Source organism: Rhopilema esculentum, chromosome 16 (assembly GCF_057945365.1).
Source record: "Rhopilema esculentum isolate cy_ngs chromosome 16, ASM5794536v1, whole genome shotgun sequence".
NCBI classification, from domain to species: domain Eukaryota; kingdom Metazoa; phylum Cnidaria; class Scyphozoa; order Rhizostomeae; family Rhizostomatidae; genus Rhopilema; species Rhopilema esculentum.
The window spans coordinates 3,803,606-3,823,310 of NC_142830.1; the positions used below are offsets into that span (position 1 = coordinate 3,803,606).

General features: G+C 36.2%; 1 protein-coding gene across 2 annotated transcripts in view; it reads left to right on the forward strand.

The window, feature by feature from the left end:
• LOC135682428 (fibroblast growth factor receptor 1-like) overlaps positions 1 to 19,705 on the forward strand; it is a 58,851-nt gene that overhangs the window by 9,490 nt on the left and 29,656 nt on the right. Inside the window, exons 1-3 of one of the 2 annotated variants that reach the window (XM_089113188.1) lie at positions 5,592 to 6,011; positions 13,938 to 13,982; positions 16,416 to 16,477. The gene's annotated coding sequence lies outside the window, so the exon portion shown is untranslated. Of the gene's footprint in view, positions 1 to 5,591; positions 6,012 to 13,937; positions 13,983 to 16,415; positions 16,478 to 19,705 lie in introns of those variants that run through there. The other variant, XM_089113189.1, reaches the window with a different exon arrangement.

Genomic DNA, 19,705 nt, shown 5'->3' on the forward strand with positions numbered 1-19,705 from the left:
AATTCAATAACATTTTTAATAATGCGACTAAGCAGATTATGTCATTTGCTTAGAAAAATATAAATTAATCAAAACCAATAGAACATTGTATGAGATTAATATCAATCTTAATTCTTTCGTTTAGGCAAATATTCATAATATTTTGAATATGGAACAATCCCATAATTCCAACAGCCCAAATCCTTCCTGTAATCAACGTTAGTTATATATTCAGTAGTTCATTGTAACGGTACAGTGATACAAATATTATCATAAACAAAATAAAGCATTGGATTCTCGTCGCCGTTTTGCTTTGTTCCTGAATTTTATCTTCGTGTTTATACTCATTGCAAGATTCACAGAATCCAGCGGACAGCCTATTCTGCGGACAGCCTATCCTGCGGACAGCCTATCCTGCGGACAACCTATCCTCGGTTCTTACTCCTTACACAAAGCATAGATGGCTACAGATTACCGTTCTTACGTGCTTTAAATTTCAAGAAAACTAAGAGTTCTATAAATGTTTATGGCTATGGAAAATAGTAAATATTTCTTTTTGCAAAAAAGTTTAGGTTTCAATCATTCTGTTAAGAAATCTTTTAGAGCTCGACACACCAAATTCTCCACCATATCTGTGGCTCTGATTTTAGTACAGAGGCTAAATTTCTTCGTAATGTAATTGCTTTATGAAAAGATTTTTTATTATTTGATTTAGCTGCATGTTTTGCATGAATTTGCTTGATATTCTGAAAAGGCAATGAGTCTGTAAGTAACAAACTATGCACAAAGGTGAATTCCGGATGAACTTAAAGGCAACCAAAGTAACGTTATACTTTTTCACCTTAAATCAATTCGGTTTTTTATAGGAAATTGTCGTTTTATCGATCTTTTGCTTAAAAATTTGAAACAGTCATACTCTTAAATCTAGCTTTGTCTAATCCGGTTAATTATTCAATCAATCCATATTGGAAATTACTTTCAGTTTTCTTTCCCCTTTTCCCATCCTCCAAAGCACGCCGTTCATCCAAAAAGGATGTTCATAGGCGATTCGCTATACCCAATCCACAACGATTGAGTCACTAATTTCTGTGAAAAATTAGCAATCAGTTCAGTTCAAAGAAGGTTCTTTTTACTGTCTGAAAAATTTTGGGAACTTCCAAAGAATATCGTTGTTTGGTTGAATAGCACTCACTACCCCAATGGCTGATTTGGTATGGAGTTATTCAGAGTCTCAGGGCCTTTACCCTGGTGGCTTACAAATGAAAAAAGTTCAAGGACATCGCTATATCAATTTTCTAAGCTTTTTCCACTGAGCCTAATTACAAAGTAAAGCAGAACTGTAAACAAGTTAAAAGAATTAACTCGATGTACTAATTGGGGTTGAAAATTAAATAGATGAATTATCTCTTATTAAATAACAGAACAACTAATGTTTACTGAAATTTTATAAAGTGTTACACTTTAAAAGCTTTGCTTGTCGACTATCGTCACGAAATCGTTCTTCAAAGCTATATTAGTTTGCAAAGTCATGAACCCTCTAGCACGACCATCTTTTTTGATAGCCCTGTACTTCTTTTTGTCATACTTGACTTCACGTTGTTTGCTTACTGACAAAGACACTCGCCAAAATAACTACATGTGATTATATTTAACTTAGTATTCTAGAACTGTAACCATAGGCGAAGGAGCCACAGGAGGCATGTAGCCTTCTACTCTTTTTAGGTGCTCCTTTTTGCCGAAGTTTATTGAAGCGTTCACTCCAGAAAATTTCAAATGACACTCTCTTGTATCCGATTACCACTTTTGTAAGGATAAAGCCGATTTTAAGATTCCATCAATCGGTGTTTAATTATAACAGATGTTATGAACGATTTTGTTTACACAATTACTAAACTTACGAGACTCTTCTGAGCGTCTCTAAATCAAAATATTGGTTTTTGCTACTTTCCTTCAACAAAATCCTTCCTTTAGTTGTCGCTGATCATTCGGATATTAAGTAGCCCTTGCAGTCAGTCACTTCCAGGCCGGTCTTAAGGAGATTTCCACTACTTCTCTTGAAAAGGGAACCTGTTTTTAACACCAATATATCACTGTCTTAGACCACGATCTGATTTTTCCTCCAGCGCTCTTCGAAGACGGCAATAAAAGCATGTTTTCTTTTATCTGTTACACAGATTGACTGCAGCTTCCTTCACGAAATTAGCTATGCTTCCTAAAAGAAATCTCCGATATCAAAGTAGCTCGCATTTTTTCAATTCGAGTTCAATATGATTTTAATTGCGAATGTTACACATGAGGGATTTTAGAATTCTTTTACAGTACACTGGTACGGATTCAAACGGATCCATATCCAAACGAGCACAGATAAGCTTACCGTTTACATTGAACTGGACCAGCTGGATCCTATCCAGTAGGTATCTGCTATCCTTAACAGTTTTGGACACTCTACAAAGTGTACCCATTTGGATCTGTTCCAGTTGAGGTCCAGTGTAAACAGTGGTGACGGATCCAAACTGGCACACTTTGAATTGTTACGGTATTGAAACGTATTACCCATTTTATAATCCAAAAAGCAAATAATATTCATAAACGTAACAAGCAGAAACTTTAAATCGTTCAAAATATCGTGTTTAACTATGGAAAGATAGAAATAAACTTCAAATGCACTCTTTTTTCTAAAAGAACGATTGCCAAGCAATAAGAACAGCGTTAGAACATACAAAGGGTAAATAAATTGGTTTTTGAAAATATTATCTCATTTTAACAAAGCAGGGGATATTTTATCAGCTTATTATCCTTGTTAATAAAATGTTTTGCAAAACTATTAAGCATCTAGTCGCCTTGGAATCAATTTACATAAAGCGCGCAAATGCAGAAAAATTGAGGTTGAAACAAGCAGAACATCATGAACACGAAGACCTCTTATCATTTAAAACATAAAAACATCAAGCCTCGGCAAAAATTATTCGTTTCTTGTAAAGTCGAGTTTACCATGAAAGGTTTTCGCAAATGATGACTAAATGCCTTCCCATCATTTTTATAGAATTACTGCGCTTCAAGCGCTCAAAAAAGCTGAAAGAATCGACCAGCACAGTGTTAAAGCGAACTGATTGGAACCTGTATCTATTTTTGTTCAACTATACGCTAAAAAGTTGGATCCAAGCAGTGGTGTAGTGCTATCAAAGTAACAAGGGGGGCTCTTGCACAAAATTTTCCTAAACACAATAGCAAAAGTAAGAAATTGCCAATTTTAGGCATTAACAAGGGGGCTCAGCCCCTCTGAGCCCCCCTAGCTCTACACCCCTGGATCCAAGATGGATCTGTGCTCGTTCAGATTTGTACCAGTGGCTCTAGACAATTAATAGGGCGTGGCGCCGCCATAGAGCGACAGGGCTTAACTTTCTTTCGGACATATGCTAGCCGTATCCTTCTTGGAAGGAAATCTACCTTTCATTGGAAGATAATTTTTTCGTGATTCAGGAGCAATGATTTTCTTTGCATTTCACACATCGCACAAATGGAAGGTTTTCGCAACAAGACGTAATGCGTGATGTTTGTATCTGGTAATGTTGTAATTTTTTTTATTGTGATGGATGCATACATTAAACGTACACGAAGGTCTCCGATTCTTAAATTTCAATGGTAAAGAACTAACGATGGATAAAAAGTTTAACCCGTGATTTGAAACAAACATACAGTGAATATAAAAACTACTTGATGCTAAACAAACTGTCTTTTACTCTACTACTTCCATCGATCCGTGCAAGAAAAATTCATAGGGTGTCCATAACAATTTTCTACTTTGCTTCTTTTCCTAAATATCAGTACAACGATTTGGTTTACTATTCAACTCGTTACCAAAATGTAATGCTACTTTCGCAATTACAACTTAGGTTGTTGGCAAATCTGATTAGCAATCAACTTCTCAATTGTTCTCAACCAATATTGTTTAGACTTACGTCAGAGCAATAAAAGAACGAGTTTTGAGTTTACTGCCTAGAAATAGCAAAAAATGTTTGCAATTTGAAGAATCAAATGATTACTAAAGAAATAAGGCTACGTATGTATGTAAAGTATTCGAGTATTAAAAAACAAACATGTTTACTAAGCTTTAGGTACCTTAGCGATAGGTATATTTGTTACTTAACATTCCACACAGGATTTATGCCTATTTTGATTCGTAATATTACTGATACAGATTTACCAACAAGGTGGCAGAGGAAAGCCCTGTTTCTTATTGCAGAAAATCATATCAAGCAAAATTAATCCATGTATCACGTTAAATGCCAAGGTATTTGAATTTTTGTCTTGTTTTAGACCAAAAAAACAAGATAAAACCACAGCAAAAACAGTTTTAGTTCGATTATTTTTCTCAAAAGCTTTTGTCCTCATTCCTTCTTTATTACAAAATTAATTGATCTTTATTTCGTTATTGTATCAGGTCAACATTGAATGAGATTTCCTGATTTTATGAATTAGAGGTCTCAGTAAAAAATATTGTGTAAAGATTCACTAATCAAATCTTCTTTCACTATGTGATGTTTTGCAAGTGTTTGTTAAGTTTTGTTTTATTGATACAAAAGCTTTGTGGAATGCATCTTTTGAGAAGATAGTACACATGTCCATGATTAATTTTATATCACTTTTAAGATTAAGAAATCTCCAGTAAATCCAATCTCCCCCAATATTTCAATTAGCTGGCCAAAAATAAGCATGTCCTGTTGATAATTTTTTTTGAAGAAAACAAAAGATCTCATAAAGTATGATTTTGTTTTGAAAATCAATTCATTTTAATTTTATTCAGATACGGCAATTTTTGTTTTGTACAAAGGTTAGCATTGATCATTTTCAGAAAATAGAGTACGAATGAGCTGAAACAGCGCTTTTTGTAAACAATTTTACTTAAAGTTTATATCTGAGAGGGTTATAAGTTTCGAAACAATGGAGTTGGGCAAGAATTAAGGTAATTGATGTAGCTTTTTTTGCAAAGTGATCATTTGATAATCGTTTAGATGGGGATCTGGCCTACCAATACATTCTAATCATAATCTCATTTTTTTCGATTTATTTGTTATCTTATCTTCTTACAACATGCTTTGATTTGTAAGGAGGTTTAGCTTTCAGCAATTTTGATAATAGTAATTAATAAGAAAAATTTGTAACATACAAGGTAAAATGTAGAATTCATTTGAAAACAGGATATGTGTTTCCACGAATTATTTTTGAAGTCTAAGGACAATCCTTTCTTTGAGTTTGCTTGCAATGTTTTTTACCTATAGACATTAGTTTTCCCATTTTACAGGAATTTAATGAGACGTTTTTCATTTCTTAGCCACAAAAATTGCAAAAATTATGGGTATTGGACATTTTCTAGAAATTAATTTCTGCTATTATAGTTATGTGTTTATAAACATTTTAAGTCAAAAGTTTTTGAAGTAGCGCAACCGAGCAAATTTCTTAACTCTAAATCAAATGGAGGTCTTGATTAGAAGATAAGATGATTCAGGACCCAGCCTTTTGTCCTTTTACAAAAGTAAAATAGTTTATCGTTTTTGAGCTAAATGTCACTTTGACCGGAAGGATCATTCCTAGTAGGTTTTCGTCTCTCTAGTATAGGTACGATTAAAATGGCTTCGGGCTAGTCAAGTTTCTCGTGAGCAATTTTATTGCAACAGAGCTATCTACGGGAACGAGGATAAAACGCTGCGACAGTGCCACGCAGTTCCCTTCCTGTAGATGTTTCCGATTTTTTGATTGTTTTCGGATTACCAAAAAATTCCTCGCCTTTGTATTGTTATTTTCTCCATTGGCTAACTGTTTGCGGTCCTCTATCAACTTGATTATCCCTCCAACTATCTGTCACCAAATGGTAACACGAGAGGTCTTCAGTAGGAAAACGCATTCCTTGGCACAACCATTGTCTAGTTGTAGTGGCCCTACTACGGAATGCCAGCACATGTGTTCCATTGAACAGTCGGGTAATTTCTTCTGAAGACAGCAACTGAACAGGATCAGAATTGGAGCTTGCAAAGGTATATAATTTATATCCTTTCTGGCGTCAGAGTTTAGCTACTTTTTTTACTGAAAGGCGATGATGATAGAATCTATGGGATTCTTAAAATTGAGACCGCCTTTTGGTTGCTTATTTGTTTTACTTCAAACATTTTTACCATCTAAAGACATCTGTAGATATATTCAACGCAAGTCGCTTGCCAAGATTCTTTTATCGTATTATTTTCATGGCTTGCTAAGTATAAGTGATTCTCAGAGAAGGACTTGCATGAAAAAGCGGTCATCGCAGCAGACATGGTTCATTCTTTGCCGAAGTACCTAAGGCAAGGCCCTTGGTTCAGGTTCTTAAACTAGATAAGCTCTTTTGACAAAATGATATCGAATTTTCCCGGTAATTAGATATCAAGCAACCTTAGTGACTCTCCAATCTTTTCAAACACCTAGGCCATGTACGTTGGCGGGCTGCTTCCTTCATCACGAAGATGGCTTCGTTTCCTTTTGATTTCTCACCTTGAACAGTTCTCGTAAGCTTGTTGATACAGCTAAAAAATCATGACTCGGCTCTCTCTCCGGTTACTACCGAAACAACATTATCTTTGAATGAAATGAATTTTTGCATATAATAATTAAAGACAATGGATTCAAGACTATTAACAATCTTCACTAGACTGTCTGAAATACACGCTGTTACGGTCTTGACAGATGCACTGCTGAAATTTACTTCAGACTATCTTTGTACTTTTATTTAATAACAATAACACGATGACGTACACATCTGATGTACACATCTCTCTGTCTTGAAGATTTGTCTCTTGAACCAATAATTTGTACAAGGGGAAATTCACTCTAGTAAAACTCGTACGAGATTTCCATCTAAAAAGGATTTATAAGGAATTTCTAATAAATAAAACATCAATACAATAAAACAAAAGGATTTCCACCAAAAGTGTACAAACTTTTCGCAGAATAATTTGCCCCTCGGTTTGTAAGCTAAAGCCTAGGCCAAACTGAGTAACATTGTTACCCGACAATTTGCTGGAAGTTTTGTTGATTTTTTTGTCGTCGAAACATGGTGGCCAGACTGGGCAACATTGTCGTGCAGCATCTTTTGCTGATGTTGTCAAAACAGCGCGCCAAATTTGAATTGATTAATGGTTTTCAAAGTTTGGATAGGTATGGCTGAAAGAAAGCAAGCTGCAGCCACTGGAAGCTAATTTTGACACATCACAACACCATCATGTTGAGTTTAGCACGCTTTGTTATAGCACTCGTAGAAGCAGTAGCATTTGGCTGATTTTATGTTTTCAAGAACTTGCACTTGGACCTGTTTCAGACGAGACCTTTATATTCTTTTTGAACTATTCTTCCTCTCCATGGTTTTCTTCCCATTCTGTAAAATCAACTTCGAATCTTAAATTTTGGCAGGCCATTGAATCGATTTGAGCATATTGTTTTGCAATACAACACTGCGCATGTTGATTTTTCTCAGATGAGAAATTAAGGTGAATTGTTGCCCGAAAATGTGCCCAAAATGGACAACATAGAACTGAGTAGCAAATGTTGCCGAAAAATGCTTAAGCATGTTCAAACACTCGAGCAAAAAATTTCCCGATGAATTTGTCGGCCAACATGGTGGCCAAACTGGACAACGCTAGGAATTTGTGAATGTTGCCCGACAATGTTGCCCAGTGTTTTGGCGAAGGCTTAAGGTGGATGATACCCAAAAATTTTTGTCAAAATTTATTTTTTAAGGAAATTATGTTTTTGCTGTCAAAGTGGCCTTTCAACATCGATCTTTAAGATGGTGTAATTAGAAAATGATATAGCTATTAAAAACGTTAGTAAAACTAGCCCTTTTTGGGAGCACCAAATTTATTTTTTCCTTAGCAACGGTTTCCATGCAAAAGAAACACATCAAATTGCCCCAAAGACCCCCAAATTTGATATCCAGTGGCCATATTTTCGTGACAATCTATGTGAAGTACTTTGTTGGCTAGGACACGGCCAGGAACTTGGCGTGTTTGAGGCAATCTTCGGTTTAGCTTTTGTTTCAACTGTAAATTCAACTGTTCACAGAGAAGAAACCGAATCATTCGCGTAACAAAATAACCAAATTAACGATGCCAAAGCAAGCAGCAACACATCGAAAGAAAAGAAAGAGGATGTTTTATGGCATTCAAAAACAGGAGCTGCCTAGAACTGAAAGTAGGCCGGAAGACAACCAGCAATCGAGTTCGTTGGGACAAGGCCTATCAACTGCCATATCTCCTGGTAAACCAAACAGATCCTCTGAAAAGATATCATCAAACTGTCCAGTTTTGGAAAAGATAGATAGCCAGATTATGACAAGAAAAAGAGCACTTGATTTGGGACAAGAAACACCAACTGGGGAAGTACTTGCTTATGGTTACAAGATAATTGACACTGATTGTCTTCGGCAATTTATCAACAACACTGTTATTTGTGCAAAGTGTAGAAGTTCTGAGGGTAAATTAGAGATTTATCAAGATAACAGCAAAAGGAATGGTTTACATGAGTGTCTCCTATTGAGATGTGAATTTTGCAAGAATGAGACTAAGTTTCATACAAGCAAGAAAATTGAAAATAAGAAAGGGAATTGCGAAGTGAATGTACGGCTTACACAAGGTGGTATCTTGACAGGAAATGGCCAGCAGAGTTTGAATAAATTATGTACTGCTTTGAATTTACCCCAACCAGTTGCCACTAAGTCATATCAAGCCATAATGAAAAAAATTGAGCTATCAGCTAACGAAGAATGTGAAATTGCATTGAAAAAGTCTGCAGAAAGATTGAAAAAAAAACTAATCCAAGAGGATCCATCCTGCAAAGACATGAATGCCACTACAGATATATTTTCTGTGGCAATCTCAATTGATGGAACATGGCAAAAGCGTGGATACTCATCCCTTCTTGGTGTTGTTTTTGTTATATCAATAGAAACTGGCGAGGTGCTGGATTTTGAAGTGCGCAGTAAGGTGTGTTTTGAATGTAGGTCACGTAGCTTGTGGGACAAAAATTCACAAAGATATAAGACATGGTTTGGAAGCCATAGTGACTCATGCTCTGTCAACCACCACCAGTCATCAGAAGCAATGGAAAAAGAAGCTGCCACTTTGATGTTCATGAGGTCTATTGAAAAACATAACCTGAAGTACACAACCTATGTAGGTGATGGTGACTCATCATCCTATGGAGTTGTGTCAGAAGCACTATCAAAAGAATATGGTTCATCGTATTTGGTTTGTAAAGAGGATTGTGTTGGCCATATCCAGAAGCGGATGGGAACAAATCTTCGACGCCTCAAACTTAGAGCAAAAGGAAAGACGCTTGCTGATGGTGGAACCATTGGTGGAAGAAAAAGATTAACAGACTCTGTAATTGACTCATTCCAGAATTACTTTGGCTATGCCATACGAAATAATTCAAACAATTTGACAGCCATGTATAATGCAGTTTGGGCTATATATTTTCACTGCATTGCTGGTGAGAATGAAAGTCTTTCAGATCAACATAGTCTTTGTCCTGATGGAGAAAATTCTTGGTGCCGGTATAAACAAGATCTTGCCTGTAAGACAAATACTTACTCAGCTGAGAAATGCCTGCCTCCAGTGTTTAGAGAAGAACTTAAAATGTTGTTTGAAAGACTTAGTGACAAGAATCTTCTGCAGAGATGTCTGAAAGGGTACACTCAGAACCAGAATGAATCCATCAACAACACCCTTTGGGCGAAATGTCCAAAACGTGTTTTTGTTGGATATCATAAGCTTCAAACAGCTACCGCAATCACAGTGCTCATTTGGAATAGAGGTGCAGCAAGTATGGGGTCTGTGTTAGAGAGACTAGGAGTTGAGGACCTTGGCATTAATACAATGACAGGATACAGATTGGAAAATTCATCTAGAATTTATAATGCACAAAAAAAATGCCAAAGCAAATATAGAAAAAGAAGAAGACAGCTCCGCCATGAAAGGAAGACAAAAAATGTTGTTGGAAAACACTATTTGTCAGGAGCTTTTGGGACATCAAAGAAACCTGAAGCTACTCCTACTTCTAGAAGAAAGAACAACTGTAGTGATGAGAGCAAGGAACTGGAGGTAGTATTTGTAAATGAAAACGACATAGAAGTACATTGTGCGAAGAAACCATTTTTGGCCGTTTAATACTGGCAGTTTGAAATTTTACTTTTTGTGTAGTTAAGCAATGTTATTTGATCCAAAGAGCTGAAAAGGTAATCCTATTGGTTTCTATTTCTTGGAAATTTGTTTCTTTTATCTATTATAAGCAGTATTGCCATGTAAATTGGTCTAACAGCTTTGAGAAATAACGTTCAATGCAAGTAGTCTATGCTTATATGCTTCAAAAACTTTGATTGGCCGATTTGAAAAACAGACTATTTTATCTTATAGAAAAGATATCTAAAGAACTGTTGGACATATTTCATTGAAATTTGCAGTGAAGGCTCATCTTGTTAAGAGGATCAAAATAAATTGATGATTTTTTGAAATTTCAAATTTACAATGAGCAATTATACAATAAAGGTTTTTTAGAGTTTCCATGGCAACAGTTGCCATGGCAAAAATTCTGTCAATTCATTTTATAGCTCTTCCATGTCCTGTCACTTTTGGACATGTTTGGTTTTAAAATACCTTGATACATAATCATAATCTTATCTACAAGTTTATATTTGATGTTTGTTGCTATGGCAATATCTACCATCTTAGCTATGATTTTTCGAAAAAAAATGAAAAAAAATGAAAGTTACATCAATAATCTGCTTTCATGTAATAGATGAGGTCTGTAAGAGGTACCAAACTGTTTCAAAACAGGTTTTTGCATAGGAAGTGATTAAGGATAAAAATTGGGTATCATCCACCTTATGAGATTGTTAAATGCCCAGAAAATCGCAAATATTTAAAGAAAAAATAAATGAAGAAAAGTCGAAAAAATCCACTGGGCCACACATCTATGTATTTTTTTACATAGCATTTTACTGCGTCGTGAGCCATTAATTAGTATTTTCAAAGACCTTTTTTATTTTGTGATGATGGAGCAAACTGAAGGGCAAATCACAAATCGCTTCTAGCTGAGGGCAAATCACTCCACAAAATCTTGTACACTTTTGGTAGAAATCCTATTGTTTTGTCTCAAAATCCCTCGAAATCCTTTTGTTTTTATGAAGTGCCCTCGCTTTTATCTGCGCAGAAAAATTTATGACTTTTGACCACTGATTCTAAAATACTAAAATTAAGTCCCAGTAATTCGACAATTGTGATTCATGTGTATAATTTGTCAATTTCAATTAATCCATGCTTACACATGTAATCTTCTAGGGAACTCGTGATGTTGCCTAATTTCCGTTTCGGTACAAAATCGTCCCAACTGCGTGCATATGAGCATTCTTGATAAGGCTTCAAGCTCAAACAAGGTCAACAGACTGCGTTTTAAATAAAAGTTTTATTGCCCAAATACAGGCAAATAAGGCCAAAATAAACGCCTAATAGCTGCGTAGATTTAACTGTCCACGATCTCTGGGATTATTAAAACTGTATTTCAGAACATTGACTGCATTGCTCTAAAAGTATCACGTGGTGAACTAGCCATCTTTTGACGTTGTTGATTCCAGACCTCTGCATGTAGCTATTCTGCTTAGTGCAGATTTGATCTAAACAGGTATAGTAGAATTGAAAAAAGATTTTATGTGTGCAGTATAAAGAAAAATAAATATTTTGTTGATAAAAATATAAACATATGTCTGTAATCAACAAAAAAATTAAGACACGATGAATAAGGTATCAAGAAAAGAACAAATGGACACCAAGACGGTATAGCGAACGAACTAGTACCCGAATAGTAGCTGTTAACAGTATGTCTCTCTTCCTTTCCGATAAGATTTAGTATTCAAATATAGCGCTAAACTATGATTTTTACTAGTTTTATTTGAAGTGCCCATACCCTGGCATGGCCTAGCGCTTTAACCACCACTCCTCGTTCGAAAGAAATACGGAGGAAACCAGACATAAACAGGAGTAATAATACATGGCAATCGCGTTCTAGCTGTTTGGTCTACACTGACTTCCTTGGCTCTTGATAAACCTGTCTATCAATCGAGGAAGATCGGTTGGCAACGTTCACACAAGGTTAAAACAATATAAAAACATTCATTTCGTCATTTGAAATATTGTTTGTCGTGGTATTAGCCTTAAGCACAACAATATTTAAATTTTTCCTATTTCCGATATGCCATATTTTGTTCCCTAAATCTCCTATTCTGAGCATCGTTTCTTTTGGGCTGGCCTTTCATTCGTTAGCAAATATGATGTTTGATCTACTTAACTGTGAGTAAAATGGGTTTTATCCATCTTTCATTTCCAAAAGCAGGCCAATCAGGCAAGGAATGAACAATCGTGGGAACCTGAGACAAGTAGAAACGTTGATTTGAGGTCGGGTATGGTCATCAATTTCATCATCGATCACCTATGATCAATCACCATCACCAGTTATCAATCTTAAACGTCAGTCAGCACTGCCAAACACCATCATCGGTCATCATGTCATTTATTATCAACTCTATCATCAACCATAATCATCAACCACTATCCGTCACTATCAATCACTGTCAGTCACTATCAATCACTGTTAGTCACTATCAATCACTATCAATCACTATCGGCAATCATTACCGTCAATCACTATCTTTCGTCATGATCAATAATCATCATTAGCACTAACTTCAATCAACGTTATCATCAATTATCATGATAACTATCGTGAATCATTAATCTTAGAGCATTACTCATCAGTTATAAGTCTTGAATTAACAATCATTGATCATCATGGACTTTTGATTTAAAAAAATCAAGTAAAACAAGAGCAAGAGTTGTAGTTTGGTCATAAATGTGACTATCCGACCAAGAGTATAGCTTGATAACGAAGCAGATAGTGTTTCAATGAAAACTTAGACTTTTTTCATGCGTACTATCAGTGATAAGCGCAAGTCAAACAGTTCATCATGTTTTACGAAACTCAATACATGAGGTCTATCCGTCCCACTCAAGTGATGGAAATATGAATAAGATGGCCAGAGGAGTTATTAAAGCAGCCACTTGTACTGTCAATGCTTCGCGGCAAACTTACTAAATCAAATCAAACGATATGTATGTATGATGCGGTATCGTTTTTAACTATCTTAGCTTGATTACTAGATTGTATTAACTTCGCTTTTCCATTGGATTCTTTGCAGTTGTTCGTTAGGTATACCAGACCGTAAGAAAGAAGGGCACATTTTTTCTCTGGCAAAAAATTCAATTCATCAACATGCCTCGCTTAAACATGAACAACATGTTTCAGAATTACCATGTGGTTGCCTGAAGCACTTTCCTTATACAATCCTTGCAAAGTGTTGCAAACCACATTACCAGACCAAAGTTTGTTAGCTGCCTCAATAAAAGTATTATATTTGTTGGAATGAAGCAAACAATCAAGCTTGCTACATCTGTTTAATGCAAGACCAACTTCGAATTGCGTTATACGAAAATAAAAATGAACAACGTGGTGATATGACTAGGCATAATGGCCTCTTGCTAAATACTTGTGTGGTGATATTGGTATTCGCCAACTACCACAGGGATTTAAAGCTCAGATATAGGATTTCTTGATCATTTTCTACTGTAACGCCCCACAAACTTTCAGAGATTATTATTGTAAACCATTCAAAACGATTTTCTTTCCAGCGTGACGAACAAGCAAATCTAAGAAAACCCCCTTGAAAGTGTCGTGGAGCTTGAACTTTTGACACAAACCTTACTGCGCATGCTCTTGTCCGTGAGAAGTGTGAGATGAGACATTTAAACACTTTATCTTGCTCATCTCTTAACAAATACACATTTGAGAATTGAATTTTATCTCTTTTTGTTTTTCCATTTCAGTCTCTTTAGATGTAGAATTCAGAAACAGAGCCTTCCAATTGTGTGGTAAGTGAACTTTCCCTCCATATCTGCTTCCTTTGAATGTTCCATGAAAACTTTTCTTTAACCCAAAAATTGTTTAGACTTAATTTTAATTTCGTAAACGTCGAAAGTTAAGAATATTTCTTCTAATTTGTTTTCCAAGCTTTTTGGTCTGTAATCTCCCCCCCCCCCCCCCCCCCCTCCAGTCCCCATAGTTGCTACGACTCTTGAATTGGTTCAGTCACTCTACAAAACAAGCTGCTTCTCATTTTACGCTTTCAAAGAAAAAGCCCGTTCTTAGTTGAGGAGGAGGTTGTAGTCATTCTTAAAGCCACGACAGTTTTTCAAAAAGTAAAAATAAAACATTGATAGGCCTTCCAAAAGACTAAATCCCTTAGGCATTGGAGGATTCAACAAAAATAGACTTTGGGAAAGTCTACGTTGTCGAGAGACCATTGGTTGCAGAACCTCTTCATCATTCAGATTTCTACTACAAACGATGGGACAACATAAGCGTGACGTCCACCCACTCGAATGCTCGAGATAGAAAATTTATTACAACTCTAAGTTTTAAAGTTGCTTCAAAGATATTACTCCCGTTTTTTCTCATAATGAACTGAATGTTAAAAAGCATATATTCCAAGGGTCATTTCCACAATATCCTTGAGCTTAAGATAATGCTATCGCAGAATATTTTCGAATGTAAAAACATGCAGATCTGGTAAACCACCTTCCTGGCATTTCTATAATCATTTGCTGTTGGCCTCTAATAAGAGCATTGTATAAAGTATCGTCGTCTTCTTGAATATCCTCTAACATCTTATTAACCAAAAGCTCAGCAAAAAATTACGTCTTCTGTTAGAAAAGTTGCTTTTGGTGTTAATTTGTTAACAATATTCAAGAAATCCTCGGCACCTGGGAAATTTCCATAACCTTTCCTTGCAGTTTCACCATACCTTCCTTCTCCAAAGAGATAGTGTAAATAGCTAACAAGTTATTTTCAGTTTAATTCACAAGGTGGAGTTATTATTTGAACACGAAAACATATTTTCGCATCTAGTATAAAAAGTCCAACAAGAAACTTGTAAAGTTCGAGATAACGGACTTTTGTCCTCCAAGGGAACTGGAATTTGTTGAGAATATTTGAAATAACGGGCCTCCGAGATCGCGAATGTCGTTTTATAAAGACCATTTGGTCTGAACAAGGGGAAATGGAGAGTTTATGATTATTTGATAAATTAAGATTGTGATTATTTGCGATAGCGGGCAGATGAGAGAGCGAATGTCAACTGTTTGCCTTTTCGTAAAATCCTTATGCATAGTAATACGAAAATTTTCATTCACCCTCGAATTAAATGAAACTTTGTCTTGTTGCTCAATGTATCCAGAGTAATTCCGTCTGATTTCGTCCAAAGTTTATTGTTCAAAACTGTACACTTGGATCGAAATAGGCCAATCAGAAACACGAGCACATGACTGTAAAGGTTGACCAATCAGTGTCGCTTGCCTATTAGAATGTTACCAGTGGAGTCCTAAGGTGAAAACGAACTTCTTTTGTCTACACAGTAGCGGTTTTTTCGTGCTTATGTAGATAGATTCTAAAACTGCTAGGTGGAACGACGATCGGGCTTTACCAATAATCCGAAACATGTCGCCATTATAGTTTTTTGCACAATCTGGGTTTTCTAGCAAATGCTGCCCGATAGCAGAATCGCAGGTTTTAGTTGTAATTTTAGATTTTCAAGACCGAGGTGGCTGTTCTCTTTGGGGATGGGTTTTGTTTCTAATATTAGATGGAACATGTTGTTTTATCCTATCCTCCGATCTTTGGGTGGTGCGTCCTACGTAGACAGAATCACACTGGCACGTAAATTCATAAACAACAAAACTTTTTTTGTGGCAGGAACGCAGTCCTTTTGAATGGACGGAAGGGCCTTTTTCGTACTATAAACAACACGTGGGTTGACCGCGAAGAAACAATTTGTTATGGCCTGTTTTATTTGGCTTTCAAAACGTAGGGAGCTGTTACCGATCCAGGGTAGTTTTAGATAGACCGGGCACTTTTGAGGACCAAATTTTACGTCAGCCGAGAAATTTCCTATCTTCTCTTTAATGTAAACTGAAATAACATCTTCTGGATAGCCGTTCTCCAGAAAAATCTTAGTTAGTTTTTCAAGTTTCGAGTCGAGTTTAGACTTGGAACAAATCATCAGTGCCCTATGTGTAAGCGTTTTGATGAGGCTGATTTTTCTTTGTTTTTGGCAACACTATTGTTTTGAAGTCATCGATTCCATGTTTTGGCTATGTTAGACCAGGAAATAGCATGGAAATTTCTCCTCTTGTTGCGCTAGACTGAATACTGCAAGCAAACGACACTTAAGATTGGTTCTGTTCTGCTCATAAAACAATGACTTGAGCTTATCCTTAAAAATTTCAAAATACATCTCTCTGTTTCAGTACGTACTTGGAAGTTCAAGCAATAACAGTGAAGTACCAGGGAAAACTCGATACGTCAACTGGTGAGTGTCACATTTAAATAATCTTATGCTTTGCTCCGAGTCTTATTTTTGAAGGCTTGGTTCTTTGTTAGTTGTCCTGTCACTTTCATAAACGTATTTTAGTTAAACGTGCATAGAGATCTAAAGCTGATTGGGTTTCATTCATCGCAAACGTATCAGGGGCCATGCCTTTAAGAAGAATGCCCAGTTACAAACCAGTGACCAAAAAACTTGAATCAGTTTTAAATGTCACAGCCAGTTACAGCGAGTGTTTTAAGCTACGTGACAACTTCGGAAGAATGCTAACAGTCTTAGAAACGTATATAATTTTACACAAAATGGAGTTCTGAAATACGGCGCTGCTACGAAACAACTTGTTATAAGTCGAGAACCTCTCGAAATGTTAATCACTGTCGACACAGTATCAGTGAAACCTTATAACCTGGAATTTTTGGTGCTGCATTTCGATATTGGTGTGTTAGAAGCCTTAAGGGACAGTGCTATTGTCTTTCATTAATGGCAAATTTTCAACAATGACAGAAGGGGTTTCTTGCAGTATAAACTTTGATACGTAGCTTTCAGAAAATTGGAATCACGCATTTTTCATAAGAAGCCAAGCAGGTTTCTTAATTTGTTCTGGGTCTGTTTGTAAAAGTATCGTAACAATTTTTTCGTTTAGAGAGAAAAATTAATGCCCGGGGTGGTGCGTTAGAAAGCTACGAAAAGAGTGGGAGAGGGGGGGGGTAAACTGATAATTACTCAAAAAATTACGGTTGGAGGAAATGTCCATCTAACTCACTCGTTTAGGCCAGTTATTAACAACATATGGCAGAAATATATAAAGTGACAAGACACTTAATTGCGACACTGAATACATTTTGATAAGGACAAATGCAGATATTAAAGAATAGCAAACTCCCGTAGCATACCCACAGAATGGAGAGCCTCTAATTTCAAAATTAGGAAACTGGAAGCTATTTTTTAATTTCCAAAGGGAAATTATTTTTGATTCATTATATTATATTTTTTTGGATGTTACGAAATTCGTGTCACTGTGTGATGGTGTGAGGCTGTAAACCTGGTGTGATGATGCACAAATGAAATGGTTTCAAAACATTTTCAGAGTTTCACAAAGAGTTGTAAAGTTTAGTTTCTTACAAAAAAACCTTTTTTTATTATTCACATTATTCGCAAAAAATGGCAAATAAAGACCAACGCAGTACTAAGTATTTAATAACAAATTGTCTTCCTTTTTCGGCTTGCTGAAGAAAGACAATATATGATTTCTAAACTTCAAAGTAATAAAGTGTGAAGAGATCAAAAGGTATGGAATTAGGAAAGTATAGACAGAGACAATAGCTGTCGTAACATTTTAAGCAGGAAGGAAGTGCTAAGGAGAATTTGTGTTATAGGGTTTGATAAAATCTGTATTGAATCGAAATACTGGTAAAGAGCAATGATAAACACTGTATATATTGTGCATACTTTCAGTGTGTTGTTGTAAAGGAGACGAGCAAAGGGGGTTGAGGCAACCCTCTGTCTTGCAATCAAAGAGCATGCGCGTTGAACGAAGTCATCATTGCGCATGCATTCTGACTCTAAGACAGAGGGTTGCTTCATTCATTTGACGATTTTTTCTCGTTCGGTTTACCAACTATGTCAGAGGTCCATTGCTTGAATTAAATCGCTCTAACGGTAGGTTATAAATGCAAATATATGGTACGAAAGGAAATTTGCTTTATCAATGAATTCAAACACAGAGATAGGTTTTCGAAGGATACTTATTTCTGTGTTTTGCCTGCAACCACGAGTCACTGTAGGGAGCAATGCATTAAGCATTGGCATGAATTAACGTCTAAATGACGAGATAAGTCGTACTACCTTTATCCCCGGATGTTTTTTGCCGAGTGTCACCTTTTTCCATATGAAAAGAGTTTTGTTGACCACTTCAAATGCACGAAACTCGACCCAATCAGCCTCATGGACTTCTCCATTTGCTAGAAATCGTAATTGAGAGATTAATGTCTCAAGCTAAGATCATTTCAAGATCTCATTTTGTATTTATTAATTTAGTTGCATTGAAAGCGAATGAAATTTATACTTATATAAAGTGAGATTTTCCATATTTTCAAAACTGAATTTTTCTCAAAGGCCTAAAATTACCTAAAAGCCAGGAAAGGGAAAATTGTTTCTGAGCACTCTGAATCGGAAGTACACTCTTCGAGAAACTCGCCAAAAGCAGAATAGGAACAACTTTCAATTAAAACAATGACGAATGTTGTCATAAAACTGTACTAAAGAATGAACGAACATCAAATGACAATATTTTTAAAAGTACCAAAGAGTTTTGCTAAGGCTCGATTTTTTTTGTAGCGCAAGTGATTATCTGGTTTTGTGAACACGATAGAAATTTTTCTAAAAAATATTAGTTTACTCTTCTAATGTTTCTTCTGAGGCTTGCCATGTTCTTACGTTGTTCGGAATCGAGCCACAGTGTTTGTATAACGTTTTTTGCAATGATTACACGGGCAACAGTTTACATGGCTAAGTTGTCGCTCTAAAGACCACTAAAGGTGCAGTGCAGTGCATGTCGATGCTTAATATTTTTAGAACCAGATATTTTTTCTCTTTCTCTAAAGCGGATAACACCCTTGATCCCTCTGCAAGGAATTTTTTAAACCTGGATGACTATTTGCATGGCTTTTGTTATCTGAAGGCTTTTACCAAATTGTATTTACACACTAAGGGCGAGGGCTGTTATGTTTAAACTGATATATTTGCTATTCTAATGACAGTTAATGTGTTTAGAGTAGAGAGTTCAAGACAGCCTTCCTACTATAAGTTGCATTGTGGTATCAACAGTTCAGTTTGAATTTCCTACACTCAGACGCAAACATTTACATCTAACATAATATTGGTAACTTGATAAGCTAGCTTCGGAGCAGGGCCTCGGGTCTCGTGGAAGGGGAGGGGGAGTGTCAATCATCTGTTAACCATTCAGTGGCATCACCGCGGGGTAGACTGGGGTGGGCATGTCCAGCCAAGTTTTTTCAGAAGTCGATTTTCTAGTTTGTGGAAATCCTTCGAAAAAACTTTGGGGGAGGGGGTGTTGGTGATCACAACGATTTCCATTCTCGTTTTTGCAAAATAGCCCGATAATCTAAAGGGCGTGGTCGAGAAAAGGTTTTCTAAACCAGTTTCTTGGGGCTGGCGACTCCACTGTAGCCACTTGTTTATGAGGGTATTTCA